Consider the following 21,791-nt stretch of genomic DNA (forward strand, 5'->3'; position numbering starts at 1 on the left):
AGCCACTGTGCCCAGGCTTTTGGAAAGTTTTGATTACTCATTCAATCTCTTTACTCATCATAGGCATGTTTAGATGTTTTATTTCTTCATTATTTGGTCTTGATATTTTGTGTGTTTCCAGGAATTTGCCCATTTCATTCAGTTTATCCAGTTTGTTAACATGCCATCATTCATACTACTTTGTTATAATCTTTTTTATTTTTTTTTAAAAATCAGTCGTAATGACCCATTTTTTATTTCTAATTTTAATTGTGTCTCCTCTTTTTTTAATTAGTAAATCTGGTAAAAGTTTTGTGAATTTTGTTAATGTTTGTGAAAAACAAAATCTTAAGTTTTGTTGATTTTCTCTATTGTTTTTCTCTTCTCTATTTTGTTTTTCTCTACTTTAGTATTTAGTATTTCTTTTCTTCTGATAGCTTTGGGTTTAGTTTGTTGTTTTTCTAGTTCTTTAAGATGTAAAGTTAGGTTAGAAACAAGGCAAGGATATCTGCTCTCACCACATCTATTCAATATCATGCATGTATTCCTAGCTGATGCAAAATATGAGTAAAGAAAATAAAAGATGTACTGATTGGAAAGGAAAAAAAATGAAACCGTCTTTTCATGGGTGACATTATATTTACATTTAAAAATGCCAAAAAATCAACAACAATAAAACCCTCTTAGCTAATAAGTGATTTAACAAGGTTGCAGGATACAAGGTTATTATATAAAAGTCCATTGCTTTCTTAAATATCAACAATGAACAATTGTAATTTGAAGTTAAAAAATATATTACTTATTTTAACATCAAAAACTGAAATCGTTACAAATCTAATAAAATATTTATAGAGTCCATATAAGGAAAACTATAAGTCTCTAATGACAGAAATCCAAGAAGATCTAAGTCAATGGAGAAGTATTTTATGTTCATGTATAGGAAGACTCAATATTGTGAAGATGTCAGTCCTTTCCAAATTGCTGTATAGATTCAACTCAATCCCAATAAAAATCTGGTAAATTGTTTTGTGGATATCAAGAAACTGATTCTGACATTTATAAGGATAGACACAGGACAGAGAATAGCCACTACAATATTGGAGAAGAACAAAGTTGGAGATTCCACACTGCCCAACTTAAAAATTTACAACAAAGCTATAATAATGAAGATATAATAGCATAGTGTTGGTGAAATAATAGACAACTCTATCAGTGGAGTAGAATATAGAACCTATAAATAAACACATGCAAATATAGTCAACTGATCTTTGATAAAGAAGTAAGGGCAATTAGTAAAGGAAAATGATAGTCTTTTAAACAAGTGGTGCTAGAAAATCTGAATATCCATGTGCAAAATGGCAATGCAAGTAGACATAAATCTTACAGCTTTCACAAAAGTTAACGTATACCTACTATAAACCTAAATGTAAAACACAAAACTCTAAAATTCCTGGAATGCAACATAGGAGAAAATATAGATGACCTTCAGTTTGGTAATGACCTCTTAAATACAACAGCAAAAGCACAGCCTATGCAAACAAACAAGTGATAAATTGGTATTCCTTAAAATTGAAAACTTCTGCCCTGAAAAAGACATGGTAAAGAGACTGAAAAGACAAACTACAGACTGGAAGAAAATATTTTTAAAACACAAATATATTAAAGGACTGATATCCAAAATATGCTAAGAACTCTTAAATTTTAACAGTAAGAAAAACACTTAAAAAAATGGGGAAACAATCTGAAGAGATACAGCACCAAGAATGATATACAGATAGCAAATAAGCATATGAAAAGATGTTCAAGGTCACATGTCATAGAGAATTGCAAATTAAAACAACAATAAGATACCAGTACATACCTATTAGAATGGTTAAAATTTAAAGTCCTGACAATAGGAAATCAGAATGAGAACACCTCTCATTCATTGCTGGTGGAAATGCAAAATAATACAGCTGCTTTTGAAGACAGTTTGAACACAATTTGTCATATAAATATTTATAAAAGCTTAATTCATAATTGCCCAAACTTGGAAGTAACCAAGATGCCACAGGGTGCCTTTACATTTGGCCAAACATAATCCCTGGTGTGTCTGTGAGGGTATTTCTGAATGAGATTAACATATGAATAGGTAAACATATGAATGAGATTAACATATGAATAGGTAAACTGAGTAAAAGAGATAACCCTCCCTGATGTGAAGATTATATTCAATCAACTGAAAACCTGAATATAATAAAAAGCTGAGTAAAAGGGAACTCCTCCTTGCTGACTGGCTAAGCTGGGGGTGTTAGTCTTTTCAAACTAAAACATTGGCTCTTTTGGGGTATTGAGCCTCTGAGTTTTTGGGCTGAAAATTATGCCTTTGGCTTTCCTGATTCTCAGGCCTTTGGACTCAGACTAGATATACACATAGGCTCTACTGGATCTCCAACTTTCTTACAAGATCTTGAGACTTCTCACCCTTCATAACATAATCATCATGTGAGCCACTTTCTTATAATATCTCCTTCTCTTTCCCCCTCCAACCCTCCCGCTCTCTCTTTAAACACACACACACACACACACACACAGACAAATATATGCATCCTATTTTTTCTGTTTCTCTGGAGAAGCCCGATTAACATACCACAGAATAATCTGCACATGAATATTTATAGCAGCTTTATTAATAATTTCTAAAACTTGGAAGTAACTATGACGTTTTTCAATAGGTGAATATATAAACAGTGGTACCTGCAGACAATAAATATTATTCAGTGATAAAAAAAGAAATGAGCTATGAAGCCATGAAATTATATGGAGGAGCCTTAAATGCATATTGCTATGTGAAAGAGCCAATTTGAAAAGGCCACATACTGTATTACTAAATGAGATAATGTGAAAGACAAAACTACGGAAACAGTAAAAAGATAGTGGTTGCAGGGGTTCAGAAGGATGGAGAGAGGGATGAATATGTCAAGGGATTTTTAGTGCAGTGACATTATTAGATATAAAACTGTAGTGGTAGATGTATGTTATACATTTGTCAAAAACCTTACAATATACAACATAGAGTGAGACCTAGTGTAAATTATAGATTTTCATTAATAATATATCAATATTGGTTCATTAATTATACAAATATTTCATACTAATGCGGTATGTTAATAATAGGAGAAACTAGGGGAGGTGGGAAGGAGGAATATGGGAACTCCTTGTACTTTCCACACAAGATTTTCATAAAACTGGCTTGTCAGACAGGCACAAGTATGTGTAGAATTCAAGAGATGAATATTAATATACAAATACAATTAAAAAGATGGAAAAGGACGTATCATGCAAACAATAGTCATAAGGGAATTACAGTAGCTATATTTGTATTAGACAAAGTAGACTTCAAAACATATAATATTACCAGAGATAAAGAAGTAAATTTGAAGTATCACTGTGGAAATAAGTGGCTGAGGTAGAATGGAAAGCAAGATCATTAGAGCTAAGAAGGCCAAGGAACTGAGAGTTGAGCACATTGCACATTTATGTGGTGTTGAAGATGCCAAGCATGGAAACAGACTTGTGATAAGAAAGGAAAGAGTGAATTAGATGATGAGGTGCTATGACTCTCAGCAACAACTGTAATGAGTAATAAATTCTAATGAAAGACATTTCATAAAACAGGAGGAATGAGAATAGATCATTTAGAAATAGCAATGGAAAACAAGCCATATACAGTATACCTACTGGACCTTAGAGGGAAAGCTCATCACTTGAAGGGAAGGCATAACTTTTGAAGGGAAGTAATGACTTTTGAGTTAGAGCAAGAAAGTGAAGGGAAGTTTTAGAGAAGTAGGTGAAGATTTTTAGAAGGTTTGTTAATTACAGACCATCAATTTTCAAGGGCACATAGATGGTTTGGGAGCATGAACAGATGTTGGGAATGAGGGCATGTTAAGAGGCATGAAGAACAGGATGGGGATTAGTGTCACAGGAGGATGGATGACATGAAAGACTTGGACTTCTGCTGGTAACTGACTCTAAATGGGATTTGAAGCATGACATCCCTTGAAATCAGAATTATGTAAATTGAAGATTTATAAATGGTTGAATTTGTCTCTGGCTGAAAGTGTTATGGTAGCCAGGAGCAAGAGGCTACTTAATCCCTCAGGGAGGCTGACTCAGCAAAGCAGGCATTCTCCACACCCACAGATACATATGAACAGAGAAATATTACAGAAAGTGAGAATTTGATATCTAGTTTCATCTAGTACTGTTCAAATAGCAGATGATATAATCCACTCTAGTGAATATCTAATTCCCTATCAAATGTTTCATTGCCATATCTTCAAATCACACACCTACCTGTATTATCTGTAAATATACAAATGTAATGGATTCAGAAGAGGCTGGACAAACAGGAATTCATCCCTGAGAGACTAATCAAATTTGGGGGAATGCGTACAAAAATTTAGCTTCCAGACTACCGTACATGGCTGAGAACTGACTCTGTGCATGATGGATTTGTCTAACAGTCATCTGCTCTTTCCTCCCCTTCAAAGCCCAATTAACCAGCATATGGAAAGATAAGCAAGATGGGTATAACATGTCAAAAAAAAAAAAAAAAAAAAACACATCAGGCCAGGCGCAGTGGCTCATGCCTGTAATACCAGCACTTTGGGAGGCCAAGCTGGGCGGATCGCTTGAGGTCAGCAGTTTGAGACCAACCTGGCCAACATGGTGAAACACCATCTTTACTAAAAATACAAAAATTAGCCAGGCGTGGTGGCAGGCACCTGTAATCCCAGCTACTCAGAGGCTGAGGCAGGAGAATCACTTGATCCCGGGAGGCGGAGGTTGCAGTGAGCCAAGATTGCACCACTGCACTCCAGCCTGGGCAACAGAGTAAGACTATGTCAAAACAAACAAACAAACAAATCAGTTTACTAATTCTCAGATCTATACAGGAATATGATATCTTGAGTATCTTGAGTTATCTTGAGTGGCCTTAAGTTCTATAATAATATCTAGTGGTTAACTAGAGTCGTATAATACCTAAGGATTATCAAAAGTTTTTTTTTAACCAATCGTAATCTGAATATTTTGCATGTGTTGTCTCATTTAGTTCTCATGATATTTTTAACTACGTATCCCCATTTTCTCTCTCCTACTCCAAATAGCAAATATGTATGATGAGCAATTCGAAAGATCTAGTGCACAACATGAAGACAATATTTAATAATAGTGTATTGTACTTAGACTTTTTGCAAAATGATCAGGTCACAGCTGCTCTTGCCATGGGGGGTGTAACAAATAACTATGAGATGATGAATATATTAATTTGTTTTACTATAGTAATCATTTTACTACATACATATATCTTATAATATCGTGTTGTATACCTTAAATATACACAATACAATTTATTTTTAGAATTCTCACAATATTTAACAGATGAGGAAACTGCAACTTTTTTTTTAAAATGATGACAAGAATTATACTCTGGGCAGAGTGATTTCTGGAATTGTGAAGCTTGAGGAAAATTATTAATTTCTATTTCAGTTATTTAATGTCATCTCCTAGGATTATTAACAGTATATAGCACAAAGGAAACACTCAATGACTGTTATCTGTTACAAGTTTCCTGTGATCTTTAAAATAATTATGTTATAAATTTAAGCTATAAATTTTTATATGTTCTAATTTTAAAAGATTATTTTAACAAACAGTTTGTACTTGAGATTTTGTCTGTGAAACCTCAGGAAATGTAAAAATTATATCTTTGACTTTGACAATCTAGCTAAGCAGTTCCCTTATTTTCAACAAAATGTTGCATTCTTGGAGATCACTATGTTAACTGGAATAAGCTAGGCACAGAAAGACAAATATCACGTGTTCTCACTCAAATGTGGAAGCTAAAAAATTTGACTGCTTGGAGTTAGAGAGTAGAATGATAGGTACAGGAGGCTTGGGAGGGTGTGGAGGAGGGGGGATGAAGAGAGATTTATTAATGGGTACAAACATGCAGTTAGATAGAAGGAATAAGTTCTAGTGTTCAATAGCAGAGCAGGATGACTATAGTTAACAACAATGTGTTGTATAACTCAAAATAACTAGAAGAGAATATCTGGAATGTTTACACAAAGAAATGACAAATATTTGAGGTGGCAGATATCCCAGTTACCCTGATTTGATCATTACATGTTGTATGCATGTATCAAAGTATCACATGTACCCCATAAATATATACAACTCTTACATATCCAAAAAGGTCACATTCCTCATTTTTTAAATTATGTTTTTATTTTTTTCCTTTTTTTATTATACTTTAAGTTCTAGGATACATGTGCACAACCTGCAGGTTTGTCACGTATGTATACATGTGCCGTGTTGGTTTGCTGCACCCATTAACTCGTCATTTACATTAGGTATTTCTCCTAATACTATTCCTCCTCCATTCCCCCAACTCACAACAGGCCCCGGTGTGTGATGTTCCCCTTCCTGTGTCCAAGTGTTCTCATTGTTCAGTTCCCACCTGTGAGTGAGAACATGCAGTGTTTGGTTTTCTGTCCTTGCAATAGTTTGCTCAGAATGATGGTTTCCAGCTTCATCCATGTCGCTACAAAGGACATGAACTCATCCTTTTTTATGGCTGCATAGTATTCCATGGTGTATATGTGCCACATTTTCTTAATCCAGTCTATCATTGATGGACATTTGGGTTGGTTCCAAGTCTTTGCTATTGTGAATAGTGCCGCAATAAACATACGTGTGCATGTGTCTTTATAGTAGCATGATTTATAATCCTTTGGGTATATACCCATTAATGGGATCACTGGGTCAAATGGTATTTCTAGTTCTAGATCCTTGAGGGATTGCCACACTGACTTCCACAATGGTTGAACTAGTTTACAGTCCCACCAGCAGTGTAAAAGCATTCCTGTTTCTCCACATCCTCTCCAGCACCTGTCGTTTCCTGACTTTTTAATGATCGCCATTCTAACTGGTGTGAGATGGTATCTCATTATGGTTTTGCTTTGCATTTCTCTCATGACCAGTGATGATGAGCAGTTTTTCATGTGCCTGTTGGCTGCATAAATGTCTTCTTTTGAAAAGTGTCTGTTCGTATCCTTTGCCTACTTTTTGATGAGGTTGTTTGATTTTTTTCTTGTAAATTTGTTTAAGTTCTTTGTAGATTCTGGATATTAGCCCTTTGTCAGATGGGTAGATTGCAAAAATTTTCTCCCATTCTGTAGGTTGCCTGTTCACTCTGATGGTGGTTTCTTTTGCTGTGCAGAAGCTCTTTAGTTTAATTAGATCCCATTTGTCTATTTTGGCTTTTGTTGCCATTGCTTTTGGTGTTTTAGACATGAAGTCCTTGCCCATGCCTATGTCCTGAATGGTATTGCCTAGGTTTTCTTCTAGGGTTTTTATGGTTTTAGGTCTAACATGTAAGTCTTTAATCCATCTTGAATTAATTTTTGTATAAGGTGTAAGGAAGGGATCCAGTTTCAGCTTTCCACATAAAAAATATTCATAAAGGTTTCAAATTTTCAAACTATTAGCAGTTAAGTCATTTCAAGTTATAAGTAAGCTGCTTATTTATGCCCAGTAATATTCTTTTTGGTTAAGATTTTGACAATATTTGCCTTTGTTAGTTAGAATTTACTTATTCTTACTTCTATTATTTACAACTTAATGATTTCTACTTTCATAATTGTGGCTTTGTTATGGAAACATAGATTTATAGTTATTTGAGAAAATGTGAAAATAACTTTTAAGAAATAGAGACACTAATTCTCATAAGAAGTATGGTAATTTTAGGACAAATTTATAAATCCATCTCTAGCTAAGGCATATATACATCTTGCAAAAAATTGCCTAGAGTTACCCCTTCACAGCTGTTTTTATCAACATAGACAATCCAGGAGGTACACTGAAAATGAAAGTATAAAAATTAATTTTAACTCTTAAATCTGTGTTTCACAACTCCTGCTTGGTTTAAATTCTGTTCTGGCATTTGTGAGTGTCATTTTGCCTCTGTGCCAATGAGTTGGGATTTCTTTAGATTGAGGGATGAGAGAAAAAAATAGTGAGACCTTACTTAAAAGTTCTTTGGAAAGTGGTAGGAAAATTTTCATGAAGAACACAGTGCCACTAGAAGAACAGGGTGGTCAGATATAAGGTTTTTGAAAATTGTCATGATAAACCAGGGAAACCCAGACAATGAGCCAGTGGTGGAGAGGGTAACAAGATCAATGAATAAAGCCACATGCCATTCTAGGAGTCTGCCCAAAACGGTATGTTTCTTAACCTAACCATATGTTTGTAGGCTGGCACCTTGGTGTATAAGAGCATGAGTGAAATGAATTAAATGAGGAAGCATTGACAAGTATCTTCAATCAGAATCATGATGTTCATTGTGGACTATTTATCTTGGCATGATCAGCTCTCTATAGTTATTTAATTATTTTATGCAATGTATCAGATATTGTATCTTTTTACTCATTCTATGAATGGATCCTTAAAATGTATCACATGGTAATAATGTAAGAAAAATGGTGCACATGCATTGACATCTTTGTAAGAACAGGACATACATGTACTACTACAATTCTTATGGATCACCTATAAACATGAGGTTAAATTGAGAAACTCCTTTTCAAGATAACTCAGTATGCACATTAACAGTTTGATTATAAAAAGGATGGTGCCCAAATAATTTTTAGAAAAGGGCACACTTATGTCATTAGGGAAGTGCTCTTTTTTAAGGGTCAGGCCATTTTAGTTAGCAACTTTCACTAAGGAGGTAACCATCTGTCATTATTTAGTGTCACAAGGAACATTCATTGGCATTGCTGAAGTGAACTCTGTTAGCATGTTTCTCTCTTGTTTAGTTATGTCTGCAACTGGCCATTTGCATGAAAGCCCACTGGCAAAGTCTAACATAAAATTTTAAAATTAACTTGTGTTTCAAGCACTATATATATTTCTTTTAATAAAAAAGGAAGCAAGAGCCACAATGAGTAATTTTTTTCTCATCAGGAATATTGCCTACTTTATGACCATGAATATCATTAGATGAAAAGTCAATAAGTTTTATGATTTTCAGCTTCTAAAATCCATTGCTAAATCTGGGAAAAATCTGTTTTTCTTAAGTGACAGCAAGAAATATTCTATTCTTGGAATAATATTAACATGTAGAGGAACATGGAGGGATATCATGTGATGTAAATACAATCTTATCTTTAATATAGACAGTGCATTATTTCCTTTTAATTGTAGAATCCAGCATAATTCCTTTCTTTACCTTGAGTGCTTCCATCTTATTTCATCTGGAAGTCATTTGCCTTTCATTCTATTCATCTTTTCCCAATTTTATACCCTTAAGATAAATTTTAAACATATAACAAATTGCCAATTAAATAGTTGGCCTTGTCAAACTGATAGGCAGGAAGGGAAAAAAATTGCTCACTTCTAAAGGTCCATTTACTTATTAATGACAGCATAGGTTACTATATTTTCTTTGTACGCATTACTTCATCCAAGGTAGAGAGCCTGGAGAAGTGTAATAAAAGCTCAGCTTTTGATTTAGATTCTATTTTTATAGAAATGCTTTTGGAATATATAACATCTGCTTTACAAAGTGATTAGGAGGGGGCAAAACAGTATATCTAGTAAGGATATTTCCTGTGGTTATACATGGAACACTGCTGGAAAGCCCATTCCATTTTATTACCTGTGAGACTTTGTGTAAGACAATTCATCTTGCTGAACCTTAGTTTTCTCATCTTATAAATAGGGTTAAAAGTGACTACTCGATAGTGTTATTTTGAGAGTAAGCTATGTAGTTTGAGTAGCTAGCACAGTTGACATTAAAGAAGTGGTAGTCAATAATGTTATTATTATCATCAATAATTATATATATATGGAAATGTTTGTAAATTAAAGTTGCCCAAAGGACAATATTGTGTGTAGCCAAGAGTTCCTAGTATAGCTTTGTTCTGTTCATTATGAAGCATACAATTATATGAATTACAAAGTTTATATATTTGTTTTCATGCTTTGTAACTGATTTTACATTTTCATGACCATTTTTGCTAATTGATCTGTTGTCAAATATTTAGGGAATACTCGTTGTGTTTCCACCAATGCCCTCCTTGAGTACAGGGCACATAACAAACCAGCAATCACCAGTATGTTTTCCTGTTCAGTACATCAACATGATAAATATCTTATGAATAAAATATCTAGGTGAAAAAAATCACCTAGATTATAAATGGTCTCTAAGAATTCACTACAAATCCTGACCAATTACTATTTTCCAATGCAGACAGTATCTGATTTTAGGAACAAGACCAAAACTTTGATGGCCTACACTCACCTGGTCTTCTCATAGGCCATACACCAGCCACATTGTCTTTCTTTCCATTCTTGAAAATCTTCATGCTGCTTCCTGTCACAGGGACTCTCACATTCTGAAACGTTATTCTAAGTTATCCTTTGTCTAGCTAAGTCATATTCAACTTGTAATGATGACTTACACATTTCTCCAGGGAAGCCAGAGCAGATAGTTCACCACATTCAATTCCACAACCTTTGACTCTCATAGTACCAAGCTGAAGGAAAGGTCCTACAGCTGTAAATACAAAAGACAAGTAACAATTCATTGCTATTAAATAAGATATGTTGGTGTATATATATTTTGTAATGTATGGTTTATATAATATGTCATAATGTATTACTTATATGTGAAGAGACTTCAAAAGCTTGTGGAAAATGAAATTAAAAGATAAAAATAAAAAATAGAAACCTATTTCTAACATAAGCTTCATCAAATTCAAGACACTTTTGTAAGCAATGATACCAGCTATTTAATCCACCCCTAAAGAACAGAGGGTCTGGGAATTTAACCATGCCAATGCATTCTTTTAAAAAATATTTTAACTGAAGCAAACTGGGCGCCTTTTAAGGATTTTTTAAGATTAGAAAACAAAAAGAAGTCAGAAAGTGCTAAGTCAGGACTATAAGGTGAATGCCTAATGATTTCCCATTGAAATTCTCACAAAATTGCCATTGTTTGATGAGAGGAATGACCAGGAGCATTGTCATGATGGAGAAAGACTCTGGTGAAGTTTTCTGGGTGTTTTTCTGCTCAAGCTCTGGCTAATCTTCTGAAAACACTCTCATAATAAACAGATGTCATCATTGGCCTTCCAGAAAGTCAACAAGCAAAATGGCTTGAGCATCCTCTGTGTTGCCCTGGCCTTTGCTCTTGACCAGTCCGCTTTTGCTTTAACTGGATCACTTCCACTTCTTGGTAGCCATTGTTGTGATTGTGCTTTGTCTTCAGGATCATACTGGTAAAGCCATGTTTCATCTCCTCCTGTTCTTTGAAGAAATGCTTCAGTATGTTGAATCTCACTTGTTTAAAATTCCCATTGAAAGCTCTGTTCCTGTCTTCAGCTGATCTGGGCATAATGATTTTGGTACCCATTGAGTGGCAAGTCTGCTCAACTGTAATTTTGCAGTCTGAATTATGTAAGCTGAACTAATTGAGATGTCTATGGGTTGTCTATTGTTTATTCTGTTAATCACTAGTCCTCTTCATTTGGGGAAGAAAAAGATAAATTCTTTCCTCCCAAATGGATGTGGATGGTCTACTTCTGCAGACTTCATCGTTGGCGTTGTCTTGTTCCTTCTTAAAAGGAGTTATCTATTTGCAAACTGCTGATTTATTTGGGGCTTTTTCCTCATAAGCTTTTCATAAAGTATCAATTATTTCACCATTTTTTCACTCAAGCTTCATCATAAATGTAATATCTGTTCTTACTTCAATTGTAGCAGAATTCATGTTTCTCTGATAGGGGCTGTTTTCAAGCTGATGTCTTATCCTTCTTGGTGCCTCAAACTAGATCCTATTCAGAAAAGTTATAACATGTTAGTACAAGTTTATTTGGGTTTAAACAAAATTTGAAACCTATGCATAGTTTTTTAATAGTATGCAATTCCATAAACATTTTGAAGTTCTCTCATATCATATAGTATATCATGTTTTATATATTATCTAGTATAATATATACAAATTTCTAGCTACATCTTTAGATAGGAACTCTGTATCTGGGACAGTATGTCAAGATGGATTTGGTTTATTTAAACACAATCAACATCTTTCCTGCTGTAGAAAACAAAATCTATCTTTAAGAATACCAATGGCTCCATGCCACTGAGCAATTTTTTTCCTAGATATCTATTCAAGATAAATGAAAGCATATATCTACAGAAAGATTTGTACAATAATATTCACAGCAGGTTCATTCATATTAGCCCCATACTGGGAACAACCTAAATATCCAATGGAGACAAAATGTGGTATATCCATATGATAGAATACTATTCAGCAGTAAATGAAAATGAAGTACTGAAATGTGCAGCATTATGGCTGAACCTCAAAAACATGTTATGTGAAAAAGGCCAAACACAAGAGACCACATATTGTAAGATTTCATTTGTATAAAGTGCCTAGAAAAAAACAAATTTACAAAGACAAACAGATTAATGATTACCTGGGGCTGGGGTTAATATTGGGGATTAACTTTAAATGAGCATGAGGGAACCTATTGAGGGAACTAGAATGTTCTAGAATTGGTTTACAATGGTAGCTGCATCATGGTTAAGTTACTAAAAATCATGGTGTAGTTATAAAAATATAAGAAACCAAGTTAGAGAAAACTGATTGGAAGGATGTTGTACATGCAAAACACTTTGCACAACATCAGGCCAGAGCTGAAAGGTCAATGCGATGATTAATACTGAGTATCAACTTGATTGGATTGAAGGATACAAAGTACTGAACCTGGGTGTGTCTGTGAGGGTGTTGCCAAAGGAGACTAACATTTGAGTCAGTGGGCTGGGAAAGGCAGACCCACCCTTAATCTGGGTGGGCACCATCTAATCAGCTGCCAGCATGGCTAGAATATAAGCAGGTGGAAAAATGTGAAAAAAGAGACTGGCCCAGCCTCCCAGCCCACATCTTTCTCCCATGCCGGATACTTCCTGCCCTCGAACATCGGACTCCAGGTTATTCAGTTTTGGAATTCGGACTGGCTCTCCTTGCTCTTCAGCCTGCAGATGGCCTTTTGTGGAACCTTGTGATTAGGCGAGTTAATACTTAATAAACTCCCCTTTGTGTGTATATATATATATATATATATATTCCATTAGTTCTGTCCCTCTAGAGATCCCTGACTAATATAGTCAATAAGCGTGAAGTAACAGTATGTTTTAAAAATAATCCCACTTGATATATGCTCACCAGCTTTTCCCCAAATGTTAATATGTGATGAAAATAAGTGTTACCACTTAAAAGCTGTCTCTCTGCTTAATTCCTCATCTCAGATGTATATTCCATGTAACAAACTGCACACGTACCTCCTGTATCTAAAATAAAAGTTGAAATTTTTTAAATGTATTTCTGATATAAAATAACTTTGGAAGATAGAATTAGCCATTATGATTTTCTCGAAGGAGAAAAGGTAAAACATGTACTAATTTCATCACAATACAAAACAGTATATGATTGGGACCAGGAGAGTGGTTGTGCTTTTGAATTATTTTTTTTAAAAATTCTTAAATGCATCAACTAAGACTAAATTAGAGCAACACTGTATTTGAACTCAACCTTAAATACATACATGTATACATATATACATGCATATATTCAATTGTTCACTCATACATACACAACTCTGTTTACTCATTTACCGTATGCATGACACTCTCAGCAAAACCTCCCATAACTATTGGCAACTTTGATGTCAATATAGATAACTCTTTACCCTAGGTACTCTGTTTCTAGGCCTCCTTTTCATCCATGAGCTTCTCCTCAGCCAATCATTCTATAATCACATACTAATTTAGTCATTACCTGTATATGCTTATCCATCCTCAAAAAAAGTTCCTTACCATATACAAAAATAAACTTAAGATGGATTAAGGACTTAAATGTAAGACCTAAAACTATAAAAATTCTAGAAGAAAACCTAGGAAATAACCTTCTGGGTATTAGCCTAACAAATACTTTATGATTAAGACCTCAAAAGCAAATGCAACAAAACCAAAAATAGACAAATGGATCTTAATTAAAGTAAAGAGCTTCTCTCTGCACAGCAACAGAAACAACTGACAGAGTAAACACAACCTACAGAATGGGAGAAAAATGTTTGCGAACTATGCATGTGTATTAGTATGTTCTCACACTGCTATAAAAAACTACCTGAGACTGGATAATCTATGAAGAAAAGAGGTTTAATTGGCTCATGGTTCCAGGCTGTACAGGAGGCATGGTTTGGGGAGGCCTCAGGAAACTTACAAGCAGGGCAGAAGGTGAAGGGGAAGCCAGCATGACCTACATGGCTGGAGCAAGAGGAATAGAGCAAAAGGGAAAGTGCCACACTTTTAAACAACCTGATCTTGTGAGAACTCACTCACTCTCACGAGAACAGCAAGGAGGAAATCCACCCCCATGATCCAATCACCTCCCACTATGTCCCTCCCTCAACACTGGGTATTACAAATGGACATGAGATTTGTGTGGGGACACGGAGCCAAACTATATCAGCATCTGTCAAAGGACTAATACCCAGAATCTATCAGGAACTCAGAAAAATCAACAAGAACAAATAAAAACCAAAATGCCCCATTAAAAAAGTGGGGAAAGCACTGAACAGCCATTTCTCAAAAGAAGACATACTAAAAGCCAACAAACATATGAAAAATGCTCAATACCACTAATCATCAGAGAAAATTAAAACCACAACAGGATACCATCTCACACCAGTCAGAATGGCTCTTACTAAAAGTCAAAGGCTAGGCACAGCCTGTAATCCCAGGACTTTGAGAGGATAATGTGGGCTTATCACTTAAGTCCAGGAGGTCGAGACCAGCCTAGGCAACATGGCAAAACCCTATCTCTACAAAAAATACAAAAATTAACTGGGCGTGGTGGAAAGCACCTGTAGTCCCAGCTACTTAGGAGGCTGAGGTGGGAGGATCACCTGAGCCTGGAGAGGTCGAAGCTGCAGTGAGCCATGATCATGCCACTGCACTCCAGCCTGGGCAACAGAGTGATACCCTCTCTCAAAAAATAAAAAGTCAAAAAATATTTTTTTGACGTCAGGGAGAATGTGGATAAAAGGGAATAATTATACACTGTTGGTGGGAAGGTACACTAGTACACAACCTCTATGGAAAACAGTATGAGGATTTCTCAAGGAACTAAAAATAGAACTACCATTCAACCCAGCAATTCCATTACTGGGCATCTACCCAAAGTAAAAGAAATTGTTATATCAAAAAGATGCCGGCACTTGTATGTTTATTGCAGCACTATATATAATAGTAAAGTCATGGACTCAACCTAAGTCTTCATCAACAATTGATTGGACAAAGAAAATGTGGTACTCTCTGAAGACTACTTCTTCCAGTACCCTGACTTCAACAATTCGTTGACCTTACGAGGACCAACAATCTACCAGGTTTGTATGTTTTCTTCCACTTCTCTCAACCCACTATAATATCCTTACTTTTCATTTTACTTAGATTAGATTCTCCTGTACAACATTATAATAACTCCCTTACACATACTTTCTGTTTAATCCTTTCTCATTTTTTTTCATTGAACTTTCCTGAAATCTTGAGTTGTATCAGTTTGAGGTAGGACCTGAAATAAGATAATGTTGGTGGACATTTGAAATGGACTGGAAGTAGTCACTAAACAAGGTTAGGAATTATAACAGAGTACCAGAAAGATATCTGACTCAACTGCCACACTGATTGAGAAATGGTATATGATATGGGTGAAAAAAGCGAACAGGTGAAGATACAAATTTCTAAACTATTTTTGAATTTTGCATCATGATCAGTGTAAAAACGTAATGGCATGGTATTTTGACAAATTAGAGCCAAAATAATAAATTTGTCTTTGTTTTAATTCTTGCTTCATAAATTGAGAAATACAAACTGATTCTAAAGAGTCACCAAATCAATGATAGAAATCTAACATTTAGTCTCACATGTACACTGTTAAAGAATATAGTATTCTCATCCTGGCCAACAAGGTGAAACCCCATCTCTACTAAAAATACAAAAATTAGCTGGGCGTGGTGGTGCGTGCCTGTAATCCCAGCCACTCTGGAGGCTGAGGCAGGAGAATTGCTTGAACCAGGGAGTCGGAGGTTGCAGAGAGCCGAGATCACGCCACTGCACTCCAGCCTGGTGACAGAGCGAGACTCGGTCTCAAACAAACAAACAGCAACAACAACAAAAAACAAAACAAAAAAGAACATAGTATTCTAACATGATCATCTTGATTTGTACTCTGATTTCTACTCGCTTCCCCTAGAGGTTAAAACAAAAAATAGTGGTTTCTAGCTTCAATGTGTATTATCTAAAAGCCTGTTAGTAGAATTACCATGTAAGTATTTTCCTAAAACTTGAGAAGTTAACTAAATCTATTTGTTTCTTGACATCTACTATACAGCCATCATTGAGTTACTTGCATCTGCTTTAGGCTTATGCCACACAATGAACGTCATTAATTGACAGCTTAATTCTGTTGTGCTGATTATCTCAAACCTGAATTTTATGGCAATGCAGACTCACTCTCTAGTTTACCTTTATATGCCTGATAGAATGTATAATTACAGTTGGGATTAGCCTAATCCATTCTCTACTTAATGAGCTGAACGAATATTAAACCCCAAATGGAAAGGAATTCAGCATATTTTAACTCTTCTTCACTCTGGCATGATTTTATTTTTACAACTTCACTTAGCTTGATCCATTACCACCCCCGCATTCATTCCGTCACACACTCTAACTCAACTCATTTCATAATCTTATGAGTTGAAATCAGTGGCATTTGACCTGGAAATAAAAATGTTATGATTATTAAACCACAAGAAGGCAACTGGTAATTTGAATTTCAGTATTTGCATTTTAATGCACACATGGAGAGAACATTTTGATAGTAATGATTTATCTTTGGATAAAATCCATTCTCTAAATGAGATTGAATCAAGAAGTCTGAATCGGTTGAAACAGATGACCTTTAATATTGATATCAAGACTGATAACCTATTACTCTATTAATTCCTCAGCAATATTCATATCACAAAGAATAAAGAGATAATGTACATATTTTGAGATGGGCCTATTTTTTTTCTTCTGGTACACTCATCTCTTGTGAAATGTGATTCTGATAGTTAAAAAGAATATCTGAAATTGTTTACATAGAAAACATTTAACTTCTGGAAGTAAACCCAAAGAATGTCTATTTAATGAACATATATAATGTGCAACTTAGTGATTGGGGCATGGCATGAATGACACTAATATACATAGTACTTGTCTCCTCAAATAAGTTTTGAGATAGTTTTCCAGATAAAATGAAAAACTCACACAAAATTTAGGATAATATAATGGAAGATTCAGGGAACTCAGACCAAATAACAGAAAACATTATATAATAAATTAATAAACAATATATTAGGTTACTTTAAACAAATAATTAAGTGTAGAGAAATAAATCAGTAACTCTAGTTTCCCTTCCAGTAATGGTCGAATAGCTTCTTTCAGAATAACTTTCTTACAGAAAAAATATTATAAATTCTTGTGCAAAGACTACTTGAAGGCACTACAGAATGGCCAAAATTGAATAAAAACTGGAGGAAAGTGAAGGGCTTTGGGTAAAATTCCTGGGTAATAAGCCTTCTTACTTGAGGGTACACCTCTATTTTGGCGAGGCTTCTGGAACTAAAGAATACTTCCGTTGGTTACTGGCTTCAGGAGTGAGAATACAGAGTTTGGGGGTTCCAGAATAGCTGAATACAATGGAGGAAGTTCTGGAAGGAGTGAACCACATAAGGACGAGTCCCCAAATATATATACAAATTCTGCCTACGTTCCTCAACAGCCCCTGAATTTGGCATGAGTTGGGGAAAATAAAACATCTATAAGGCTGAAAGAATTGAATAGTTTCAGCTGTCATCTGTCATGGAGGTGGGAGTTGAGGGGTTTGGTATGGGCAGGTATCAAGTTGGGATTTAATTCATTCAAATTAACTTGCAGCTATCACAAAAAATAAGAGCGAGAGAGAGAGATCAGAATCCAGAATCTACATCTCATTTACAATGTGCACACTATAATAAAATGTTGCTAATTATGTGTGGAAACAAAGAAATGTGACTCGTACTCAAGAGAAAAAGCCCTACATGCACCGAAAAGCTACAGCTTACATTATATGTAATGAGGAAATATTGGATGCTTTTCCCCTATGGTTGAGAAGAAGGCAGAGTTGGCTCTCTATTCAATTTGCACCAAAGTTACTAAGTGGTGGAGAACAAAAAATGAAATAGAAGGCATAAAAACTAGAAGAGAATGAAACTGTATTTATTCACGGATTACCTGAATATTTTTGTAGAAAGGTCTAAGGAATACATTTTAAAAGTATTACAAAAAAGAAGTGATTTCAGCAAGAACACAGGATACAGGATTGATATGAAAATATGACATGCTTTTATACACTCATAATGAAAAATTGAAAAAAAATCCATTTACAACATGGAAATACTTAAAATACTGATAATTTTATAGAAGACATTTAAAACTCTTCCATTAAAACAACAAAACGTGAGAAAAATTAATGAAGACTTGAATAAATGAAGATAGATGTCATGTCTATGGGACTGGAAGATTCAATATTGTCAAATTGTCAATTCTCTCCAATTGATATATAGATTAATTTCAATCTATATAATAATCACAGCAGGGTATATTTTGTAGAAATTAACACTTTGAAATATAAAATGTATATAGGGTTGTAAGAGGACTTAGAATTACTTAAATAAAAATGGAAAGTATAATTTCATTGGGGGATTTTATGCTACTTGACTTTAAGACCATGTAAAGTTATGATAATCATGGCATAATGATAGACAACAGTTGAATGGAATAGAATGAATAGTGCATATATATACTCTCACTTAGACAAATAATTGATTTTTTGACCTAGGCATACACATGGGCATTTGTGCACATGCACACACACATACACACATCAGTAGGAAAGTATAATCAACAGATGGTGCTGGAATAACTAGGATATGGAAAATCCATAAACTTTTACCATTACCTCACAATCTCCACAAAAATTGACATAATGTGAGTTATATACCTAAATATAAAAAAGCCAGACATGCCTCTTTTTCAGGCTGGAACCATGGAGGATGTAGAAGAGATGAAGAAGAAGGTTCCTGCTGTGCCAGAAACCCTTAAGAAAAAGCGAAGAAATTTCACAGAGCTGAAGATCAAGTGCCTGAGAAAGAAGTTTGCCCAAAAGTTGCTTCGAAAGGCAAGGAGGAAGCTTATCTATGAAAAAGCGAAGCACTATCACAAGGAATATAGGCAGATGTACAGAAACTGAAATTCGAATGGCAAGGATAGCAAGAAAAGCTGGCAACTTCTATGTACCTACAGAACCCAAATTGGTGTTTGTTATCAGGATCAGAGGTATCGATGGTCTGAGCCCAAAGGTCCGAAAGGTGTTGCAGCTTCTTCGCCTTCGTCAAATCTTCAATGGACCTCTGTGAAGCTCAACAAGGTTTCAGTTAACATGCTGAGGATTGTAGAGCCATATATTGCATGTGGGTACCCAAATCTGAAGTCAGTAAATGAACTAATCTACAAGCATGGTTATGGCAAAATCAGTAAGAAGCGAATTGCTTTGACAAATAATGTTTTGATTGCTCGATCTCTTGGTAAATATGGCATCATCTGCATGGAGGATCTGATTTATGAGATCTATACTGTTGGAAAACTCTTCAAAGAAGCAAATAACTTCCTGCGGCCCTTCAAATTATCTTCTCCACGAGGCTGAATGAAGAAAAAGACCACCAATTTTGTAGAAGGTGGCGATGCTGGCAACAGGGAGGATGAGATCAACAGGCTTATTAGAAGAATGAACTAAGGTGTCTACCATGATTATTTTTCTAAGCTGGTCGGTTAATAAACAGTACCTGCTCTCAAATTTACAAAAAAGCCAGACATATAAAACTTCGTGAAGAAAACATATAATATCTTTACTAACTTGAAGTAGGCAAAGATTTCTTAGCAAGACATGAAACTGTAACCATCACAGACAAAACATTATACCTTAGATGTTATTGAAATTAAAACATTTTCTCATCAAGAGATACAATTAAAAAAATTAATTCATAAACCACAGGCCTGGAGACATTATGTGCAAATTATGTATGTGACAAAGCATTGGTATGCAGAATATATAAATAATTTCACTAACTCAGCAAAGTGATTATGTACAATAGGCAAAAGTATTGAACAGGGACATCACAATGTAGCCATACATGAATAATGGCTACAGTGAAAAAGTCTGACATCACCGAATATTAAAGAGGATAGAGAGCAACTGAAGGAAATCAAATGTGATGTTTTCTCTTTTGTTTTGTTTTAAAAATGGCACAACCATTTTTAAAACTGTGTGAAAGTTTCTAATGAAGTTAAACCTATGCATATCCTATGATGAGGTAATTCAACTTCTAGGTATTTATCCAAAAGAAAATTTTTTTAATTCCCACTAAAACATTTGTACAGTAATGTTAATAGCAGTTTTATTCACCATAGCAAAAACTGGATGTAACTCAAATATCTGTTAAGAGAATGAATAAACAGATTATGGTGTATTACATAAAGATACACTACTCAACAAGAAAGAGGACTAAACTACAAATACATTTAACATCATGAACATTACAATGACCAAAATAATCTGGACACAAAGTCATATATAGTATATGATTTTTTATATGAAGTTCTAGAGCAGAAAACATTAACTTATTGGGAAACAAATTAGTAAAGTGGTTATTAGGGTTCTGGGGAGTTGACAGGAAAGGAGGATGAGGAAGTCTGTGGGGAGATGGAAATATTGTACATCTTGATGGAGGTGTGGGTTTTACCAGTGTATGCATGTGTATGCATTTGTCAAAACTCATCGAATCTCACAGTTAAAATCTTTATATTTTAGGTTATATAAATTTCAACACACACACAGAATTATAAAAAATAATAAACTCAATTTGGGAATCTTACTTTTCACAGTCGTGTGGGTTAGCAAATCTGAAACTATTTTATGTGTTTCTAGGCTTGATAAAATAGATTAATATGTTGAGGATAATAGAAACATATGCATTTTTCCACAGAGTTTGTGTTAATGTACATTCACACCAATAGCATATAACAGTTATCGTTGTTCAACATCCTCATCAAAACCAGATATTTTATGCCTTTTTATTCTAGAAGCAAGCTGAATTTTAGTCCCCACTGCACATTTGGTCTGGAGTCATTGTGTAAGATACTGTTTGCAAAGAGAATAGCTCTTAGAACAGATGACTAGAATGTTCCAGCATATAAGGGATAAGTAAAATAAAAATCAATATGTTTGAATGAGAAGGAGCTACCAATAGGGCAGAAAGACAAATAGACAGGAAGAGCAGTATCATGGAGACTAATGGAAGACTGATGAATAGTATTGAAGTTAGAAATTTCACAAAAACAAAAACAATAAAGTGTTCATTTGATTTGGTGTTTAGGAAGTAATTGGTGTCATTAGTGAGACAAGAGTGACTGATTTAGAGTGTGTGGGGAGATGAATAAGGGTTTGGTGTAAGCCAGTTGCTATGAATTGAAGAAATAATGAAATATGTGAATATAAGCTTAAATATAAAGGACACTTAGACTTGAGAGAGGGATTTTACACCAAAATA

The 21,791-nt window shown here is 34.7% G+C and overlaps 1 pseudogene; it reads left to right on the top strand.

Moving 5' to 3' along the window:
- The first annotated feature begins 19,231 nt into the window (after positions 1 to 19,231).
- Positions 19,232 to 19,978, top strand: LOC116811018 (large ribosomal subunit protein uL30-like; annotated as a pseudogene).
- Positions 19,979 to 21,791: the final 1,813 nt, after the last annotated feature.

This window comes from Hylobates moloch, unplaced genomic scaffold, assembly GCF_009828535.3.
Source record: "Hylobates moloch isolate HMO894 unplaced genomic scaffold, HMol_V3 SCAFFOLD_7, whole genome shotgun sequence".
Taxonomy (NCBI): domain Eukaryota; kingdom Metazoa; phylum Chordata; class Mammalia; order Primates; family Hylobatidae; genus Hylobates; species Hylobates moloch.